The sequence below is a fragment of the Pelodiscus sinensis genome, chromosome 12 (assembly GCF_052426305.1).
Source record: "Pelodiscus sinensis isolate ZL-2025 chromosome 12, ASM5242630v1, whole genome shotgun sequence".
NCBI lineage: Eukaryota > Metazoa > Chordata > Testudines > Trionychidae > Pelodiscus > Pelodiscus sinensis.
In genome coordinates this window covers 38954858-38974887 of record NC_143063.1, presented here as the reverse complement: position 1 = coordinate 38974887, position 20030 = coordinate 38954858, and the positions used below count along the sequence as shown (strand labels likewise).

The 20030-nt window shown below is 43.5% G+C and overlaps 1 long non-coding RNA gene across 1 annotated transcript in view; it reads left to right on the top strand.

The window, feature by feature from the left end:
• LOC149523744 (uncharacterized) overlaps positions 1 to 17259 on the top strand; it is a 38350-nt gene extending 21091 nt beyond the window's left edge. The window contains exon 2 of the long non-coding RNA XR_016350517.1: positions 17105 to 17259. This is a non-coding gene — a long non-coding RNA (uncharacterized LOC149523744). The remainder of the gene's footprint in view (positions 1 to 17104) is intronic.
• The last annotated feature ends 2771 nt before the right edge of the window (positions 17260 to 20030 follow it).

The window sequence follows — 20030 nt, the reverse complement described above, 5'->3', positions numbered from 1 at the left end:
TAGCCACACCTCGTATTCCCTTCCCATCCTGGCATGAGCTGTATTTACATATCAACAGTTAACAGTTAATTATCTTCCACAGCTAAACAATTATAGTGGGCACACCCACCTCAGGGCAGCCCTCTCCTTTTAGCTGGCTGATAGCAAGCAGCAGTTCAGCCCCTGCTTACATTCCTGAAGGGAGGTTCCAAAGAGGATGGAGAAAGGCTGCTCACAGTAGCGATGATGGCAGAACAAGGAGCAATGGTCTCAAGTTACAGTGGGGGAGGTCTAGGTTGGATCTTAGGAAAAACTATTTCACTCGAAGGGTAGTGAAGCACTGGAATGGGTTACCTAGGGAAGAGGTGGAATCTCCATCCCTGGAGGTTTTTAAGTCTCGGCTTGACAAAGCCCTGGCCGGGTTGATTTAGTTGGGATTGGTCCTGCCTAGAGCAGGGGGCTGGACTTGATGACCTCCTGAGGTCTCTTCCAGCTCTATGATTCTATGAGCTGTAAGACTCTAAGCAGGCCCTTTGGTGCTCCCGGGCATGTGTGAGGGATTCCATCCCCATTGATGCCCGCAGAGAATCCCTCTCCTAAGCCAGTTTACGTTGAATAGAGGCTTTGCCCTTTCACATAGAGCACTGTAGTCCACAAGCAATCAGAATGAGAATTCCATCTCCATGAGTGGGAATCCAGAATAAATCCAGTGAAGCCAACTCAGAACCAGTCTTAAGCCAGTGAATTTTCATGTTGGAGTCTTACGAAGTCTTACTACTTAAGGCTTACACTTTGGTCAGTTTCATCATGCAGTTGCCCTTGTATTCATTTTACTACCTTGGCTTAGTAATACACTGGGCTATTCTGTGTGACACACACAAATTCTGGGTCTCTGAATCCTCTATCAAAGATGTTCTCCCTTTCTCTACATGTTGTTGAGTATGTTGTTGTGATTTCATTGTTACCTTTTTATAATACAAATGTATCTTTTATATATTTATATATATATAAAATAAGGAGGCAAGGCTAGATGAGTCTGAAACCAGGAAGTCTTCCACCATATGTCCTTCTTCAGATAAAACACTCTGCAAGGTCTGATTTTAGTTTTTCAGCCTTGGCAGTAGATAAACTCCACATAAGCAGATTCTTCCATGATTTTAGGCATTGAAATCCCATTGGAATTCAGTAGATGTTAGTTGGGATGGATGATGGTGAGCTGGAGGTTTTGTATGTATGGATGAGTGTCTTAGAAGTTAATGAGTTTTTGTCCACTTTCATTCTCTTCTGAATTTCAATGCAAGATTTTGCTTTTGAAATGTCAACATGGGATTTAAATGCCACTGCTTAAACATATATTAATCACACTACCCCTCTGCAAACTAGTCAACTCCTTTAGTCATGCATGTGAATTTGAAAGTCCAGCAGTGGCCAACAGCCCCTCAGCATCTGGACTCTGGCACCAAGCCCCGGCTATGCACATATTTCTTCGGGGAGGCCTAGGTTGGATATTAGAAAAAAAACTTTCACTAGGAGGGTGGTGAATCACTGGAATGGGTTACCTAGGGAGGTGGTGGAATCTCCATCCCTAGAGGTTTTGAAGTCCCAGCTCGACAAAGCCGTGGCTGGAATGATTTGGTTGGGATGGGTCCTGCTTTCAGCAGGAGGTTGGACTCAACCTCCTTAAGTCTCTTCCACCGTATGATCCTATGACTGTCAGTGGCTTCAGTGTATTTTAAAGGACAGAATTGGATCTGTTGTAATGAAGTGTCCATGAAGATCCTCAGGTCTCAAAATACTTCCACTCTATAGTATACTAGAATCATCTCATTCACAACTAAAATGCAGCTGCCTCTGGGGTGGAGTGTACTTTCTGTATCTGAGCACACAGCACTAGTCTAGGACAATACCTGAAGAATGCCATATCCACTTGAAACTGAACTGGGTATGTAGATAAGCACCATATAATTACTTAAACTGGAATGCTGCCAGGACGCTGAAGTTGAGAGCACTGTGTTGGAAAAATGCCAGGAGATCTTAATGTCCACAAATGGGCAAGAGCTTGGTTTTATGTTTCATCTGAAAGATATGCAAACAAGACATGTAAAAATGTTGATAATTGTTTTTAAGTTAAAAATGCCTAATCCCAAAGAGAGGTTTTTCCGTATGAGTTTCAGTTACTAAATGCATTAGCTTTAATCTGGGGTCAGATTACTTGGTTACCTGTGGGTATTTTGGGTGATTTGCATTGGAAGCTGCTGGGCCAGCTCATTTATTTCCATCCCAGCAGCCTCTCACCTCTTTTACACCCTTTCATTAGTGATTCTCAGCAATCCCTCCTACCCCTTTTGTTTCACAGAGTGACTTCTTTGCTAGCTGGCAGCATGTCTAGGTTAACAGAAAATGAAAGATTTTGATAACCTGCAGCAAATGTTTTCTGTCTCCCAGAAGAATGTTGCCCTGAAAAATAATTTGCTGAAGACAGAAGCAGTGATCTGGTTTCATTTTTGATACAGCTGCTACAGTTTCTAACTGTAAACCCTTATCAGTGAAATCCTTGGACAGTCCCTCATCAGCAGAGATTCTAGCAAGGAAACACTGTATTATTATTGCTGCATCTCATGTGGCTTTTTTTTAAATGAATGCTATTTTAACTTCTAAAACCTTTTGGAGATACAGTAATTGGGTACCCTCTAAGTTCGAACTAGGGATGCAAATGCAGGCGTTCAAAATAGTCAATGAAGCAGGGATTTAAACGCATGATCTCGCCAGCACATTACTCTGCTCAACAGCTGTTTCGAAAGTGAAAGTGCGCGCCGGGACGTGTTAGTTCGAACCAATCCCCTTGGTTCAAACTAACGTTACTACTCATTTTTTGCGGAGTAACATTAGTTCAAACCAAGGGGTTTGGTCTGAACTAATGCGTCCCGGCGCGCACTTTTACTTTTGAAACAGTGGCATTCGGAGTAATACACCGGCAACATCATGCTAATGAAGTGCGGGATATTTAAATCCCCGCTTCATTGACTATTTTGAATGTCTGAATTTGCATCCCTAGTTTGAACTAGGGTGCAAGTGTAGATATACCCTAAGGCTACGTCTACATTGGCAAGATTTTGCGCAAATACTTTTAATGCAAGAGTTTTTGCGTTAAAGTATTTGCGCAAGAGAGCGTCTACAGTGGCATGTGCTTTTGCGCAAGAGATGTGCTTTTACACAAAAGCATCCGTGCCAGTGTAGACGCTCTCTTGCGCAAGAAAGCTCCGATGGCCATTTTAGCCATCGGACTTTCTTGCGCAAGAAATTCATGTTGCCTGTCTACACTGGCCTCTTGCCCAAGAACAGTTGCGCAAGAGGGCTTTTTCCTGAGTGAGAGCATCATAGTTCTTGCACAAGAAGCACTGATTTCACACATTAGAACGTCAGTGTTCTTGCGTAAGAACTCCCCGCCAGTGTAGACAGGCAGCATGTTTTTGCGCAACAGCGGGTGCTTTTGTGCAAAATCATGCCAATGTAAACACAGCCTAAGAGACTTGGTTTCTTGGGTTCCTATTTTATCACAGATTAAATTTGCAAGCACAGGCTACATATTTATTTAATCTTATTTTATTTTAAAAGGTACCAGACTTAGAGGAAAGGACATATCTCCTCACAAATCCTGCTCTAAAGTGAGGAGTAACATACAATCAGTGATGTAGGTTTGCATCTGAAGGTAAACTGAGGGATTTTTAGAAAAATATCAAGCATCACATTGTGCATTCCACTGTTGCACTCCACCCCAGAGGTGGCTGAATTTCAGTTGCGAGTGAAGTAATTCCAGGACACTGTGTACAGACCTGGAAGCATTTTGAGACGCTGGATATGGTCCATTTTGAAATCTGGACACTATGAGACAGATTGTGGAGCTGTCAGTCTACACCAGCTACCCCCATATGATCACAGCATTTTTATAATAGCACTTTATGGGGTTTACTATAAAAATACACTATAATTAAACAAGCTGGAGAAACATATTTCATAAGGGAATAAAAATATCAGTCAGAACGGCTGTTTTTGACAGCTGTGAATACTACTACTAGACACTCTTAGAACTGCAGTAATCTAAAACTGGAAATGTTAAAAGTAAGTAAGAAAGAAAGAAAGGAATGGTGTTTTTTCCTGGCAGGAAAACGAAAACACAAGGTTTTGTCAGCTCTTTTCTTTTATTTGCTAAGGATTTAGTGCTCTGCTTTTACCTAGTTACATGATATACTGCAGAGAAATATGCAGAAATTCAGGATCACATCGGAGTAGTAACATCCGGTAAATTTTATGTTGGGAAATTTAGAGCATGCCAAATGGCTAGCTACATGAACAAAAGAGTAACATGAATAGATTAGAGAGTTATTAGCCTCAAATAATAGATGATATACTGTATATCAAGTAATGAGCAATTATTATCCTGCATTTATCTGTTTCTTGATGCCCTTTTTAATTATGTACCCTGCTGCCATTGATGGCAGCAGCTGGCAAAAGAAATGCTGCAAAGCTCTTTTACTAGATAGTTTCTTCCAACTCTTTTTCTTTCCTTATTCAGATCTAAGAGAAAGTGGACCCTCGCATTTCGTGCATTTGATAGGAACATTTTCCTGGAAAAACTACCCCCAAAATGCCTGTTTTCTATGCCAGTAATTTCAAATAGGTGATGCTGCATTGCCATATGTTCTAAACATATCTTCAAATGGTATGCATCAACATAGGCCCCTGGAAGTCAAAAGGACTACACTGATTCACACCAGTCGAGGATCTGGTTCTTACACATGCTGTGTAAATACGAAGCTCTCTGTAGATTGTTTAGGGTGTCTGACTATCATGTTTAATTATCATCATAATTAGTACTTTCCATCTCTTTAACTCAAGGGGATTTTTAAAAAAAAAGAGTATACATTCTGTGAATCTGATTTTGTGCTTGTTCCGACCAGTTTTACATCAGGCTGACTTCACTGGAATCACTCATAACTTACATCAGGTAAGGGCAGAATCAGGACCAAAACTAACTTTTTGGGAGCATAATAAAATTCAACAAGGGGTTCACTGGCCCTCTTTATTTAATTTTATTATTTTGCTTTGGGCAGCAAAATTTAAAAAAATCTAACCCACAAGACCTTTTTTGGTGCTGGCAGTGCATTAATAAAAAATGTAAGTTTCACGGAACAAAGTAAATAAGGCAATTCATATATCATTCCTAAGACGCACAGGAATGAGGCAGAGAAAAATAACCACTGGATATTTTATATAAAGATATTTCCATGAGTCAGCTTGTTTTCAAGTTTCTGGGTTTCCAGCTGCAAGCTCTGCAGTGTTGGCTTATCTTCTACTTGTGGCCTTGCATATGCCAGAATTAGCTTATAATTGGCAGAGTTTTCCCCTTTGTAACTGGTAATAATACAGCTTTTATCAGCAGAGAATGGCTAAAAATTTGGATCTTTTCAATTTCATCACAACTTGTAATTTTTCCAGGCCTTGTACTGTATTAACAGACATGGGTGCTTCTTGCTTGGTAGCAGAGGTGACGACATTATTTTTGTAGGCAAAAAGTACTGTATATAATATATAACCCTCCTTTCAGAAGTTCTCTAGACAATGGTCATGGTGCAGCCGAAAAACCGAATGGCATGTTATAAAGGTATGAAGTATCTATTGTCCACCTTAAAGGACCCTTAGGGACAGTGAATAAGACACGTACCTCATGGTAACATTGAGATTTAGAGGAGGGCAAATAACACAAACTATTTTCTGTTAATTTTCATTCATTTGAGTTTTAAAATTTGCTTTAACCATTTTCATTCCTCCAGTGTATTTTCTGAATGGCAGACTGTAGCTGGCAAAAATGTTCACTGTAAGTGAATTCCCAAGACAAATATGCAAATGTATGTGGGAAATTAATTTTAAATTTATATATGGCAAAAGAATTCTCCTATTCATCCAGTTAGGGGACAGAAACTATATCATGTGATTTATTTGACCAATCACAGTTTTGTATTTTGAATAACATCAGTCATCCTGTTTATTGAGTAAACATCAGAACATAAGAACGGCCATACTGAGTCAAACCAAAGGTCCATCTAGTCCAGTATCCTATCTTCCAACAGTGGCCAGTGCCAGATGCCCAGAGGGAATGGACAGAACAGGTAGTCATCAAGAGATCCCTCTCTTGTCATCCATTTCTGACAAACAGGCTAGTGACACTATTCCTACTCATCCTGACTACTACGTATTGATGGACCTAACCTCCATAAATGTATCTAGTTCTTTTTTGAATCCGTTAAAGTCCTGGTCTTCATAACATCCTCTGGCAAGGAGTTCCACAGGTTGACCGTGCACTTTGAGAAGAAAAACTGCCTGTTGTTTGTTTTAAACCTGCTACCTATTAATTTCATTTGGTGACCCCTAGTCCTTATGTTGTGGGACTTATCCATATTCACTTTTTCCATGCCAGTCATGATTTTATAGACCTCTGATATATCAGCCCTTAGTTACCTCTTTTTTAAGCTGAAAAATCTCAGTCTTTTTCATCTCTCTTCACGAGACACTCATTCCAAACTAATAAACTATGTGGACTACATTCAAATAACAAAGATATTATTAGTCAACTACATTCAAACAACAAAGATTTTTTTGAGAAAATTTGCAGCTACCCTGGGAATAAAAAAGAGACACATATATTCTTCATTGGGAATTATTCACCTAGCAGTGCTGAAATTCTTTTGGGTCATTTGTAGAGCCCTGCATAGATAAAAAATTGATATCTGCATCTACATTTGCAGGATTCTAGAGACAAAATTTGTATCCACATCCATATCCACACAGGTGAGCTGTGGATATCCGTGTCAGTATCCACAGATGCAAATACTGTCGGTATAGAGCAGATATCCAGAGATTTGCAGGTCTCTAGCCATTTGCAGTTGATAGCAGAAATTTGAGGCACAGCCGTGCTTTACGGTATAATTCCAGTTTTTCAAATTCCCTTTATCCGAAAATCCTAGTTATCCAGTGTGTCCTCTATGTTGCCCTGCAGCTCAAAATAGCACTTCCATTTATCTGAATGCTCAGATATCTGAAAGATGTCCTCCAGATAAAAACAAGTGTACTGTCATAATCATAACTTTGCTTTGGACTTGAATGGTGATCTGAGAAACTGAACTTAGGTGCTTTACTAACAGATGGTAAAACCAAAACCATGAGTGATGTCTAATGGTTAGAGCTGGTCTCATGAATTTTGTTCCTGTCCCTGTCACTTACTCATATGGTTCGGTTGGATAAATTGTAACATTCCATGCCTCAGTTTACCCATTTGTAAAACATACCTAATAGAACTGAAAGATTTTGGGGAGTGTAATTAACCATAGGAGCAATTTCTCTAGAATTGTGGTGGTTTGTCCACATTTGAAATCAAGTCTGGATGCCTTTCTAAAGGGCTTTCTCTAGCTCAACCAGAACTTTTGGGCTTGATGTGAGAACTCTTTGTTGAAATCTACAGCCTTAGTTATACAGCAGGTCAGATTAAAAGACTCTAATGGTGCCTTCTGGTCTCATATTCCCTGAGTCTCAGGTTTCAAATCCATATGTGCACGGGCGCTACAGATATTATGCAAAATAGTAACTGTTTGTGTCTCAGACTGGACCAATTTTGACTTTGCCTGAAAGGAGAGGTATAAATAATATTTAGGTTTTTTGTTTTCTCCTACACAGATTCAGAAATGTTTGCCACTAGCAAAAGGGCACAGACCAAATTGCTTCAGTTGATTCTATGGGGAGACAGTTTTTGTTGTAAGAGAGTGACAAAATATTTAAAGGATAAACCAGACCTGTATGATTAAGTATTTTTAAATTAAGTAGTAAAATTCTAAATGTGGATTCAGTGCTTTACTAGAAACCAATGGAGAGTAGGGATGGGAAAGTGTAACTGTGTACGTGGTTAACTGATGAGACTGGACACATCGGTTAACATTCATGGTTAAACGCAGACTCCCGGCATATGCAGATTCCCGTGTGCGTGCCTGCCTGCCCCCCTCCACGTGTATTGCTCTGCATTTCTCTTGCTTCTCTGGGAACTTTGCTACATGTAACAAAGTTATTGGCTAGTATTCTCAGGTAATTCTTGCCTTTTAGTGCTCTCAGTCTGGAAGCATATGGTAGAGTGACTGACCAAAAGAAGATTTGCAGATTTAAATAGAGAAGACATTCAGTGGAAAGTGCTTATCTCTGAATAACATCAACACCTATTAGTGTAAGGTGTGATATCATAGGATATCTAGAGGGGCATCAGGAGCTCCCATCATTGGGTGTGTCTAGACGACAGGGTTTTTTTTTCCGAAAAAAGTGGCCTCCTTTTTTTTTTTAAACTTCACCTGCGTCTAGACTGCTGCCGTGTTCTTTAGAAATTAAATCGAAAGAACATGGCAGTTTTTTCGACCACAGAAAACCTCATTTTACGAGGAAGAATGCCTTTTTTTTGAAAGTGCTCTTTCGAAAAAAGGGCGCTATTGAACGCAAACACTGCTTTTTTGAAAGAGAGCATCCAGACTGCCTGAGTGCTCTCTTTTGAAAAAGCGGCTCTCTTTTTCAAAAATACTGGTTGCTGTCTGGATGCTCTCTTTCGAAAGAAGCTTTTTCGAAAGATTCTTTTGAAAAGCCTTTTTCGAAAGAGGCTTGTAGTCTAGATGTAGCCATTCCCAGAAGTCCTTTCTCTCTCTCTCTCTCTCTCTCTCTCTCTCCAGCATTCCGTGGTTGTTAAGACATCAATTTGTGGTGCCCTTTCTGGCTATTCCTGAATGGATGCGTTGATGGTTTGAGTTGGAACTTCCACAACATTGAGAGCAGCTGTGTAGATCAAGACTGTCTCACCAGAACTGGGACACTTGGCAGTTTGAGATCTTGTATGTACTATGTGAAGTGCATGCCATTCCCCTGAGCTTACTGACACGGTTACAAATGAAGTAGAGACGGCAGGAATGGAATTCCCATGCTAATTTTACTCTGTCCCCATCTGGATGTCTAAAGTTATGTTACAGAAGGGTCCAACCTGCTTTTCAGACTTTTCTGCCGTAAAAACAATTGCTCATGGTTGAAAATTGACACAAATGATTTCAGACCTCCAATCATTTTATACTGACTCATTTAAAGGGTGGGGCTAAGAGAAGTCAGGCCACTTTTGATTGGTTCAAAATCTAGGATTATATTGATGCTTTTTGTCCTGCATTTGCCTAGCAAGAACCCCATGTGTAAAAAGAGCTTGGGTGTGAATAAACATAACAGACTAATATAGCTCCAAATACCATTTAATCTCAGTGGCCCCGCCGTTGATCTATTCAGGGAAGGGAAGCAGTGAACCTAGATCTCTTTCTTCAGCTCAGAGAGCAGCGGAATCTTCATCAATATTTCCTTCTTTACTAGGACTTGGTGGGAAATCTGGAAGAGTTAGGTGGAGCATGATTCCAGTGGAGCTGCGGTGGGTGCTCAGAATTCAGAACAGCTTTGGAGATGGATCCTCTTCTCATTCCTGGGAGCGGTGGGTCTTTGGAGGCCCACATCCCATGTTCTTCCATGTGTCATGTTCTGCCTCTTCCCCACGGGCATTAACAACAGGCAGCAGAAATGATCTTGCTCTACCCATTTAAGTAAAAATTCACAGTGTACTTAATATTTTGTGTAACTGGATGTGTTTGCTCATGCTGTCACAGTAAAACCAGGGGCTGCATCTCATAGAAGTCCATTATCCAATGCTAGAGAATGGTCCACCTTCCTTTTGCTAAGAAGTTGTGTGCTTGCAAAATTCATGATGTAGCTTGCACTTAGGGTACCAACCCTTCCAGATTGGCCAAGAGTCTCCTGGAATCAAACTAGATCTCCTGGTGGGTACTGAAATTAATCAGCGAGATTTAAATAGGCCACTAAAAGTAGGGTTGCCGGATGGTTTCAACAAAAATACTGGACACACTTGACATTACATCACAATTTACATTACATCATCTTTAGAAAATACCAAACATTTATATTTTCTCATTTATATGTTCTCAATTTGTTTCCTGAACAGAAAGCTCAAATACTGGACTGTCTGTTTCAAAACTGGACACCTAGCAACCTTAGCTAAAAGTCCAGTTGATGGCACATTGGAGCTCCCTACCTGCCCTGGCTCAGCACTGCTCCCAGAAGTGACTGGCATGGCCCTCTGGCTTCTAGGTGCAGGGGTGGCCAGATGGTCTCTGTGCACTGCCTCCACCCTGAGTGCCAACTGTGCAGCTCCCATTGCCTGAGAACCATGGGCAGTCGGAGCTGTGGGGAGGTGCCTGCAGGTAGAGTCTGCACACAGTGCTCTTGGCTGCTCCTAAGTTTAGCAGTCAGTCGCTTCTAGGAGCCACCTGAGGTAGGTGCTGCCTGGCTAGAACCCAGAGTCGAAACCCTCTCTGTACCCCAATCTCTGCCTCAGGCCTTAGCCCTTTCTTGCACCCAAACTTCTTCTCAGACACCACACCCAGACCCCTCTGCCCCACTCCTGAGCCCCCTCTCACAGCCAAACTCCCTCCAGAGACCACATCCCCTCCTGCACTTCCTTCCCCAAGTCCAACCCAGAGCTCCCTCCCATACTTCAACCCTCTTGGCCCCACCTCACAACCCAGAGCCAACACCCTTCCCATGCACCACCCCTCTGCCTCCTGAAAGTGAGTGAGGATGGGGGAGAGAGAATGGCATAGCGAGGAGGGATGGAGTGAGCATGAAATATTGCTTATGTGTTCCATGGTTATGAGGAATGTTTGAGTTGCATTAGTGAACGTATTAGAAAACAGCAAAATAACTAGGCCCAATATTTAGATTATATTAAAAGAAAAGGTGTGAGTAATGAAACTTCTGATGAATATAGATGGATTTGTGTTTTTTGAAATTCAATGATAAAGCGTTGTTTAGTTGGATTTTTTTATTTCAAGATTTCCCCCTTCGTTGTTGCAAATTCAGAAATGAGCATTTTGCTAGGGCATGCAAACCAGAAAGCGAAACAGACTATGAATAAACAACAAGAAGTCCTGTGGCACCTTATAGACTAAGGGTATGTCTACACTTGCTCCCTACTTTGAACTAGGGATGCAAATGTAGGCAATCGAAATTACTAATGAAGTGGGGATTTAAATATCCCGCGCTTCATTAGCATGATCTTGCCGGCGCGTTATTTTGCTCAACAACTGTTTCAAAAGTGAAAGTGCGTGCCAGGACACGTTAGTTCGAACCAAACCCCTTGGTTTGAACTAACGTTACTCCTCATTTTTTGGTGCACACTTTCAAAACAGCTGTTGAGCGGAGTAATGCGCCAGCAAGATCGTGCTAATGAAGCACGGGCTATTTAAATCCCCGCTTCATTAGCAATTTCGATCGCCTACATTTGCATCCCTAGTACGAACTAGGGAGCAAGTGTAGCCGTACCCTAACAGATTTATTGGAGCATAAGCTTTTGTGGGCAAAGACCCAATTCATCAGATGAGGGTCTTTGCCTACAAAGGCTTATGCGCCAAAAAAATCTGTTAGTCTATAAGGTGCCACAGGACTTCTTGTTGTTTATGCAGATTCAGAATAACTTCGCTACCCCTCTGATACTTGTCAGGCTATGAACAAAGAGTATAATTTCCTATAAGTCAAATTTTAGGAAAAAATGAAGAAACAGCATAAATAATAAGTAAATTAGGTTATAAAAATCACCTTTGTTTCATTCATCTAAACTGTTATTAGTATCAATAGTAAAGAAAAAACATGATTACAATGCTATATAAAGTTTTATCTTGACGTTGCCCTTAAGTTTGCTCTGATGCTTAGGGATGCAGGTATCTTATGAGTTCCTTCCTTCCTTCCTTCCTTCCTTCCTTCCTTCCTTCCTTCCTTCCTTCCTTCCTTCCTTCCTCTTATCTATCTATCTATCTATCTATCTATCTATCTATCTATCTATCTATCTATCTATCTATCTATCTATCTATCTATCTATCTATCTATCTATCTATCTATCTATCATGCCCTAAATGAGGCCTCTAGTGACTTGTTCAAGATCCCACAGGAAATCCGTGGCAGAGCTGTGACCTGAATCCCGAGCTCCTGAGTCCCGATCTAGACAGACACAAAACACCCTTTTTCTCAAAGGCCTAAGATAGCATCAGTTTTTTATCTATCTGAACCCACTCAGCCTCAGTTTGAGACCAAGGCATCTTCTCCCAAGTAATCTGAGAGTTATCTCATATCAAAACAACTGTAAGGGATTCTGCATGCTAACAAGATGCTTGGGTGCTGCAGGGATTAAATCTTTCCTGCTTAGCTGTGCGAGTTTCTTTGCCTTTTGCTTTATTGAGAATGTTTTCAAAGTTCTTGACAGAATTACAAGCCACAGTTGGCTCCGCCTCTTTCTTAGCCCTCTAACCCATAAGCAGTGCAGCTGAGGTTACGGGATTTATGGTTAGTGGTTTGAGAATATAAATAGAAAGGAATTTATACGATTTTCTTTCTCTGTAATACAACACTCAGTAGCTTTCTGTCTCCCACCCTTCACACCAAACACATAAGGTGCCATCCAAAAAAGCCTGGAAAGCTTCAAATTGAGAAAGTTAGTAACTTGCCAACCTGAAGCAAATTCTCACCAGCAACTTATACATCACACCACAGTAACTCTAACTCAGGAACCAATCCATGCAACAAACCACGGTGCCAACTCTGCCCATATATCTACACCAGTGACACCATCACAGGACCTAACTAGATCAGCCACACCATCATGGATTCATTCACCTGCACATCTACCAGTGTAATATATGCCTTCAGATGCCAGCAATGCAGCTCTGCTATGTACATCGGCCAAACTGAACAGTCCCTACATAAAAGAATAAACGGACACAAATCAGATATCAGGAATGGTAATACAGTAATTCCTCATTTAACACTATAGATATGTTTCAGAAAATGATCATGTTAAGTGAAAATGCGTTATGCAGGGTCAATTTTCTCATTGAAAATAATGGAAAAGGTGGGGGTTGCGTTTCAAGTGGTGGTGTCTGTTGGGACCGGGACATAAGTTGGGGAAGAGGGGACTGGGTTACAGCAGGGAGGGGAGGTGTTTGGCTCTGGGGAAAGGAAGGGGAAGAGAGGGTAAGGGGATTGGCTTGGGAGTATGCCCCTGTGACGGGTCTGCCGGAACCCGCACTGCGTCCAGCGAGGGGGTGTTGTCAGGAAACAATGCAGTGAGCAGTGAACCCTCCGCCACTTTGTAGGGAGGCGGGAGAAGCCCTGGGCAGCTGCCGGCAATGGGCCAGCTGGGGAAATCATGTTATTCCGGGGATAGTCGTGTAATTCAAAAACTTTCCCTAAAAAAAAAATCGTGCTATCGCGAAAACGTGTTAAGCGGGCACGTGTTAAATGAGGAATTACTGTACACAAAAACCTGGAGGAGAATGCTTCAATCTCCCTGGACACACAATAGCAGATTTAAAGGTAGCCATCCTGCACGAAAAAAACTTCAACAACAGACTTCAAAGAGAAACTGCTGAGCTACAGAGTTCATCTGCAAATTTGACACCATCAGTTTAGGATTAAACAGAGACTGTGAATGGCTAGTCAAGTACAAAAGCAGTTTCTCCTCTCTTGGAGTTCACACCTCCACATCAGCTGTTAGAAGTGGGCCTCATCCTCCCTGACTGAATTGACCTCATTATCTCCAGCCTTACTCTTGATTGGTACTCTTTTCTTATGCCTGTTTATTTATGCCTGCCCCTGAAATTTCCACTATATGCATCTGACGAAGTGGGTCTTTGCCCACAAAAAGCTTATGCTCCAATAAATCTGTTAGTCTATAAGGTGCCACAGGACTCCTCGTCGCTTTTGCAGATCCAGACTAACACGACTTTTCTGCATGTCCCTGATGGGTCAGATTTCTACCTCCCATGAGGAAATAAAAAAACAGTTCGGGGAGCAGGGAAACTCATCAGGGTTAACCTTAAGAGTTTTTGACCAGGAAGGTTGGGGTTCATGCCTCTTCCCTCTGGTTGGAAGAGCAGTGGGTTCAGGATCCAGAAATCTTTGATCTCCCCAAATCTGCTAGTGACCTGTCTGGTGGTGTCCCAATCCATGTGCAGTAAGGACCGAGCCTGCCAGATGCTAGTGTTCCCTCACCCACCTGAATGCCAATGGGGATTGCACCTTGTGGAATAGCTCCACCCAGGAGTTAATAAGGCCTCAAACTCTTTCAATTTTTAAAAGGATTCCTCCTGGGACTGGTGTGGGGACAATGCTGATAGCATCCCTTTCTCTTTAGCTGTACTCTTCCTGGTGCTAGCCCATCCCCTTCCTCTCAAGCCCTGGTTCCATTGAGGGCCTTTCACAATATCAGCAGGAGTGTTCTCCTTCTGCATGGGATTGGGGAAGGTATGGTTTCCTCTTCAGACAGGTCTTGGAAGAGAACATTTGGACTCCTTAATTATGAGGAGTGATAGAATGGTGGAAGTTGGAATAAACGTTTCAACTTGGTTCCCCCCTCCATGTTACCGTTTGCACAGAATGACCATTTCAGATCTGTTTGAAACTTGAACCTGAACCTGTATTCTCCCTTCCACATATCAAATATGTGCTGGGGCACTGCATCAGGTTCCATCAGATTCCATTGCATCAGCCATAAATAATGGGCTCTTTGGTGTAGCATGAGGCCCCTCGGGACAGCTATTACCCGTTCAGAGATTACTGTCACATCCGTCAAGAGCAGAGTGCTCGGATGTAGAGAGAGCCCTTTGGGCCTTGGTCGGCTGATAGCGACAAGTTTTCTTTGAAGCGTATGTCTATTATTTTATTCTTCATAACATTCTTTTTTTAAAAAAAGATACCATCTGTGTTACAGCCCAGCATGCACGTCCAATGTAAACATCAAACCCCTCATGTACGCTGGTGTAAGTTTCAGCTTCTCGCTGACATCATTTTAAGTCTGGAGTAGCCCCCACTGATTTCTGTGGAGTAACTCCAAGTACTGTGCTGTAGCTGAGAACCCCACTGGGTTCCCTGCAGCCTCTTTTGTGCCCTGTAATTTTGCTATTACATAAATTATCTATGGGTGCCAACTAGGGTAGCTATGTCTATGTATGTCCACAAGCAGGCATTTGGAAATGTAAGTGCGTTCCTTACACCTGTAGTTAATTGCATGCACTCGGTTACATGTGAGCACAACATTTTACAATCCTGGCTTCCCGACAGTGCAATTTAGAACCATTGGTGGGATATGTAAAACAATTGTCTGCTGTATTTAGAATCAATCCTGCCTATAATTTTGTCTTTCAGATATTGGAAGCATTTTTCTGACCCAAATTTTGTTACAGGGTCCATATTCATGGTAACAAGATCTTTTCTTTTTAGAGTCCCCCTGTCTTTGCTACTTATTCCCCTCAGTGGAAGTTATGCCAAGATGGTTTGTAATGTCTAGAGATGTTAAAATGCATTTAAGAAAGTAATTGTGTAACTGCTGAAAATTTCAGTGGTTACACGTGGGTGAGAGGCAAGTGGCTCTCACCTGCCGCCCCACACTGTTGCTTCTGATACAGAGTCAGTGCTTCCAGGAAAGGGGGCCGGTGGGAGCTGGCTTTTATAGGCAGCAACGTGGAAGGGGCCTGCATGTAACTATGCACGTTAACCGATGAGTGCTGGCTCATTCGTTAACCATGTACACAGTTACACTTTCACATCCCTACGGATGGCACAATCAGTTTCCATGGAAATTATTGTATTATATTGAAGATCACAACTGCAAGTGAAGTATAAAATATTGCAAATGAATTCCGAAGCAAGAACAAATATCCTTAACTAAAAGAGCCTTTTTCCTCTTTGAAAATATAAGCTATAGCTGCAGAATAGTTGGTAGAGAGAATGGTTTTCAGTGTTTTCCATCAGCAGTTCTAAACAGATGGGATGGAAACTTAGAAAGTCATGTCTGTAGCTGCTTTCCATGCACCTGTAATAACGATTCAAGAAAAATAATATTCCTTAGAGCTACCCGTAAAGGAGCTAAACTCTGTGTTTATTATAGTACGAAGTGCAGAGATGCGTTGTTTGATTTTTTTTCAGTATTACTTTGAACTCTGATTTCTGAAGTGTTAAAGAGATGTTTGCGTTAAGGGAAACAGCTGCAATGCCTTTGGAAGTTTTATAAACATTATGGAGAATTCAGATGGACTACTCAAATGTTATGTTGTACACATGCACACACACATTGTGCTCTGCATTAATGCTACAATACTATGTGCTGGTCAGTGTAAACAAATGGTCATTACATTTTAATAGGCAAATTGTATTTGTCAAGGGACTCATCCCTTTATTTCACTGTATCATGTCACTGCCCTTGTCTGGCTCAAGCTAGAAAATGCTGTTAGCCGTGCTTATGTTTTTATTTTGATAGTCAGGTAAAAAAAAACCTCATGTTTGATCTGACTCACCAGTATGCTGTCATGCAAAGAGCAAAATGTATTTAACATCATGCAAGTAAAAACACGTTAATTAACCTTGTTTTCCTGAATTGGTGACAGGAGGGATCACATGAGGATTACCTGTTGTGTTCCCTCCCTCTGGGGTATCTGGTATTGGCCACTGTTGGCAGACAGGATAGTGGGCTAGATGGACCCAGTATGGCCGTTCTTGTGTTCTTAATGGCACTTTCTCCCAGTATGAAAACAAGACCAGAGAGAGTACAGTTGCATGTTTATACTTTCTAAACTGCACACATAGAATAAACAGAGACTTTTCCCTCACACTGCCATGAAATCCCAATCCTTCCCTGTGTCGTCTGGATCAGACTCAGAGAAGAAAAGGCAGACTCCCATCTGACCAGAACCATTAACTGAAACAGTCTCTGCTTGGTTGGAGTACTCCTGTGTAGAGATTAAAGGGACAAGCAATTTTGTGTCTGCGCTACTCACATCTGATCGGACTGCGTTCCCGTTTGGCACTGGACAGTACGTGCTTGCAAATGTGAAGGAAAAATTTAATCCATTGTATAAAACTGCAGTGAGCTGTTTGTCAAAGATGCTGGCAAACTCTGAGTAAACCTCTGGAAGCTTGTGAAAGAACTAATTTTTTTTCTTCCTGGCAGGATCTCCTTTGGCATCACAGGAATTAAATGACTGGTGATGAAGAATAATCCAGGGATGGGGGGGAACAAAAACTGAAAGAAGAAAAAAAAAAGAACCAACTAGCAGCACACTATAAGCAGTGATTCCAAAAGATTTTAATAAAGAAAAAAGTTCATTTTGGGTTGGGTTGTTTTGGTTTTGCAAACTACTGTACAGATCTCTATATATGGTTCTCTTCAAAAAAGTTTCAAGAAGATACATTGATTGCTAGGAACTGTTATACAGGGCTAGGGAGTGCCATTTAAAGTGGAGGATTCACTAACCCTCTGCTTCCATCCAGTATGGTCCCCAAGCTCTCCTCAGTCCCCTTGCTTTTGCTCTCCTAGGTCTGCAACACCCCCCCCCCCCAAGCCCCAGTTGGCACCTCTCTTTCTGAGTTTAGGTGCAGCACTTCTGGGGAGTATCGAGGCAGCTGCAGGGAATGATGGCAGATTGTGATGGACATTGTAGGGTCCAGGGTAGACTAGAGATGGTGGTAAACTATCTAGACCAGTGGTTTTCAAACTATGGGGTCATTACCCAGTATTGAGTTGTGGAATGTCAGGCACTGGGTCTCGTTGCTACAGGGGGATCAGGTGACCAGTGGGGGTGCAAAGGCAGGCTACCTGCCTAACCTAGCACCACAGACTAAGTTGTGCCCTAGAAGTGGCCAGCAGCAGGCCCAGCTCCTAAGTGTGCTCCTAGGAGGGCACATAGGACTCCATGCATTGCCTCTGCCCCTAGCACTAGCTCCAGACTTCCATTGGTTGGGAACCTGCTGCTGGCTGCTTCTGCCTTAGCCCCGTCATTGCACCACTGATTGGAAGCCGCTCAAGGTAAGCCCCTCCTGCCCCAGCCCTGATCCCGCCCCTAAGCCGGAGCCCCCTCCTACACCTGCAAGCTGTCATCCTCAGCCCCTCCTCGAAGCCCATACTCTCTAGTCAAATTCTGTTGGGTCGCAGGCATCAACAATTTTCTTCAACTGTGTCATGAGAAAAAAAAGTTTGAAAACCGCTGTTCTAGTCCCTGTTCACAACCCACTGGTGGGTCAGGACCCAGCATTAGGGAAACACACTGCGTGGAAAATTGAATCCCCTTGCCATCAGGAAATGCAAATACCTCTTTATGGAGGGGAGCAGCTGGAGCTTGCAGGTGTGTTCAGATTGCGGCCATTTACTATAGAATTAGGTGTGAACTCAGTGAGAAGAAGTTGTAGCTATGCTGGAGGGGAGCCCAGAATCCAAAGGGAGAATGAGACAGAGGAGGAGAGGTTTGTTGCGTACAAAGGAAATCACTGTGTAATGCTTTATTTTATTTGTCAGGACCCAAGATAAGGCTGGGGATAAGAACCTGACTGTGGCTGGAGGCCAGACACAGTGCTTTTAAATGCTTCCTTTTATTTCACAATGCCAGGAGACAGAGAAAGGAAGACGGGACCGTACGCCAGGAGTGTGTGTGCGTGTGTGAAGGGCACGAACCCTCCCCCCCAAGGTTCCCCAGATAAGTGTGCTCCAGCTGGCCGGGGGAAGGCTGGGGCTGATTTCCTCCCCTCAGGAGTGAGGTCGAGGGCAGGGCTAGGCCTTGTTCCTGGAGAGGAGGAGAATCAGCCCCAACCTTCCCCCAGCCGGCAGCATGGGGGAGGGAGGCTCGTGCAATGTGCTGCTCCTGCCTTCCCCTGGCCAGCTGGAGCACGTTTACTTGGGGGACTATTGGGAGTGTGCATTCTCATCCTTATGGTCCACATTTACCCAAAAAACCCTACACACACACCAGAAATTTCTGCATACGGAGGCCTGGAAGAGCAGGGGATGGAGGAAAATGGACTGGAAGGGCGGATGGCCTAATAGCAAGGAGGTTGGCCTGGATCCTTGATACCAATTCCCTCCCCAGCACAGGCTTCTTGCGTGACCTTCAACACGGCATATAGTGTCTCTGCCTTACTCCCCATACATACAACGGGACAATAGTACTTCTCAACCTCCTGACTGATACGAGTGATTGTGAACCTGCAGCGATGTACAGGCAGTCCCCGGGTTACGTACAAGATAGGGACTGTAGGTTTGTTCTTAAGTTGAATCTGTATGTAAGTCGGAACTGGCGTCCAGATTCAGCCGCTGCTGAAACTGACCGCCAGTTCTGACTTACATACAGATTCAACTTAAGAACCCCAAGTGTCCCCAAGTCAGCTGCTGCTGAAACTGATCAGCAGCTGATTCCAGGAAGCCCAGGGCAGAGCAACTCTGCCTCGGGCTTCCTGTAGTCAGCGCTGGTCAGTTTCAGCAGAAGCTGACTTGGGGACGCCTGGGGCAGAGCAGCCGGGGTGCTGCTGGGTTGCTCCAGTAGCGCCGCTCCTGGGTGCTACTGGACCAACCTAGCAGCACCCCATCTGCTCTGCCCCAGGGTCCTGATTCAGCCGCTGCTGAAACTGACCAGCAGCGGCTGAATCAGGACCTGGGGCACAGCAGCTGGGGTGCTGCCGGGTTGGTCCAGTAGTGCCCAGAGCGGGCGCTGCAGGACCAATCGGCAGCGCCCCAGCTGCTCTGCCCCAGAGTCCAAAACAAAAGCCTAGTCTGCTGGGGGGGGGGAGCACACTAGCTGCGCCTCCCCCCTCCCCAGCAGACCAGGGACACGGGGAGCAGAGCCTCTGAGGCTTTGCTCTGGCAAAGCCTCAGAGGGAGGGACCCCGCCGCGGCTGCGGCTTCAATCTGGGTGCCTGTGGTCTGCTGGGGACCGTCCCCAGCAGACCACAGGCTCCCGGACTGAAGCCGCAGCCGCGGGGGGTCCCGCGCCTCTGAGGCTTTGCTCTGGCAAAGCCTCAGAAGCGCGGGAACCCGCCCGGTGCCCCTGGTCTGCTGGAGACGGTCTCCAGCAGACCAGGGGCACCGGAGCAGCTTACGAACGGGGCTT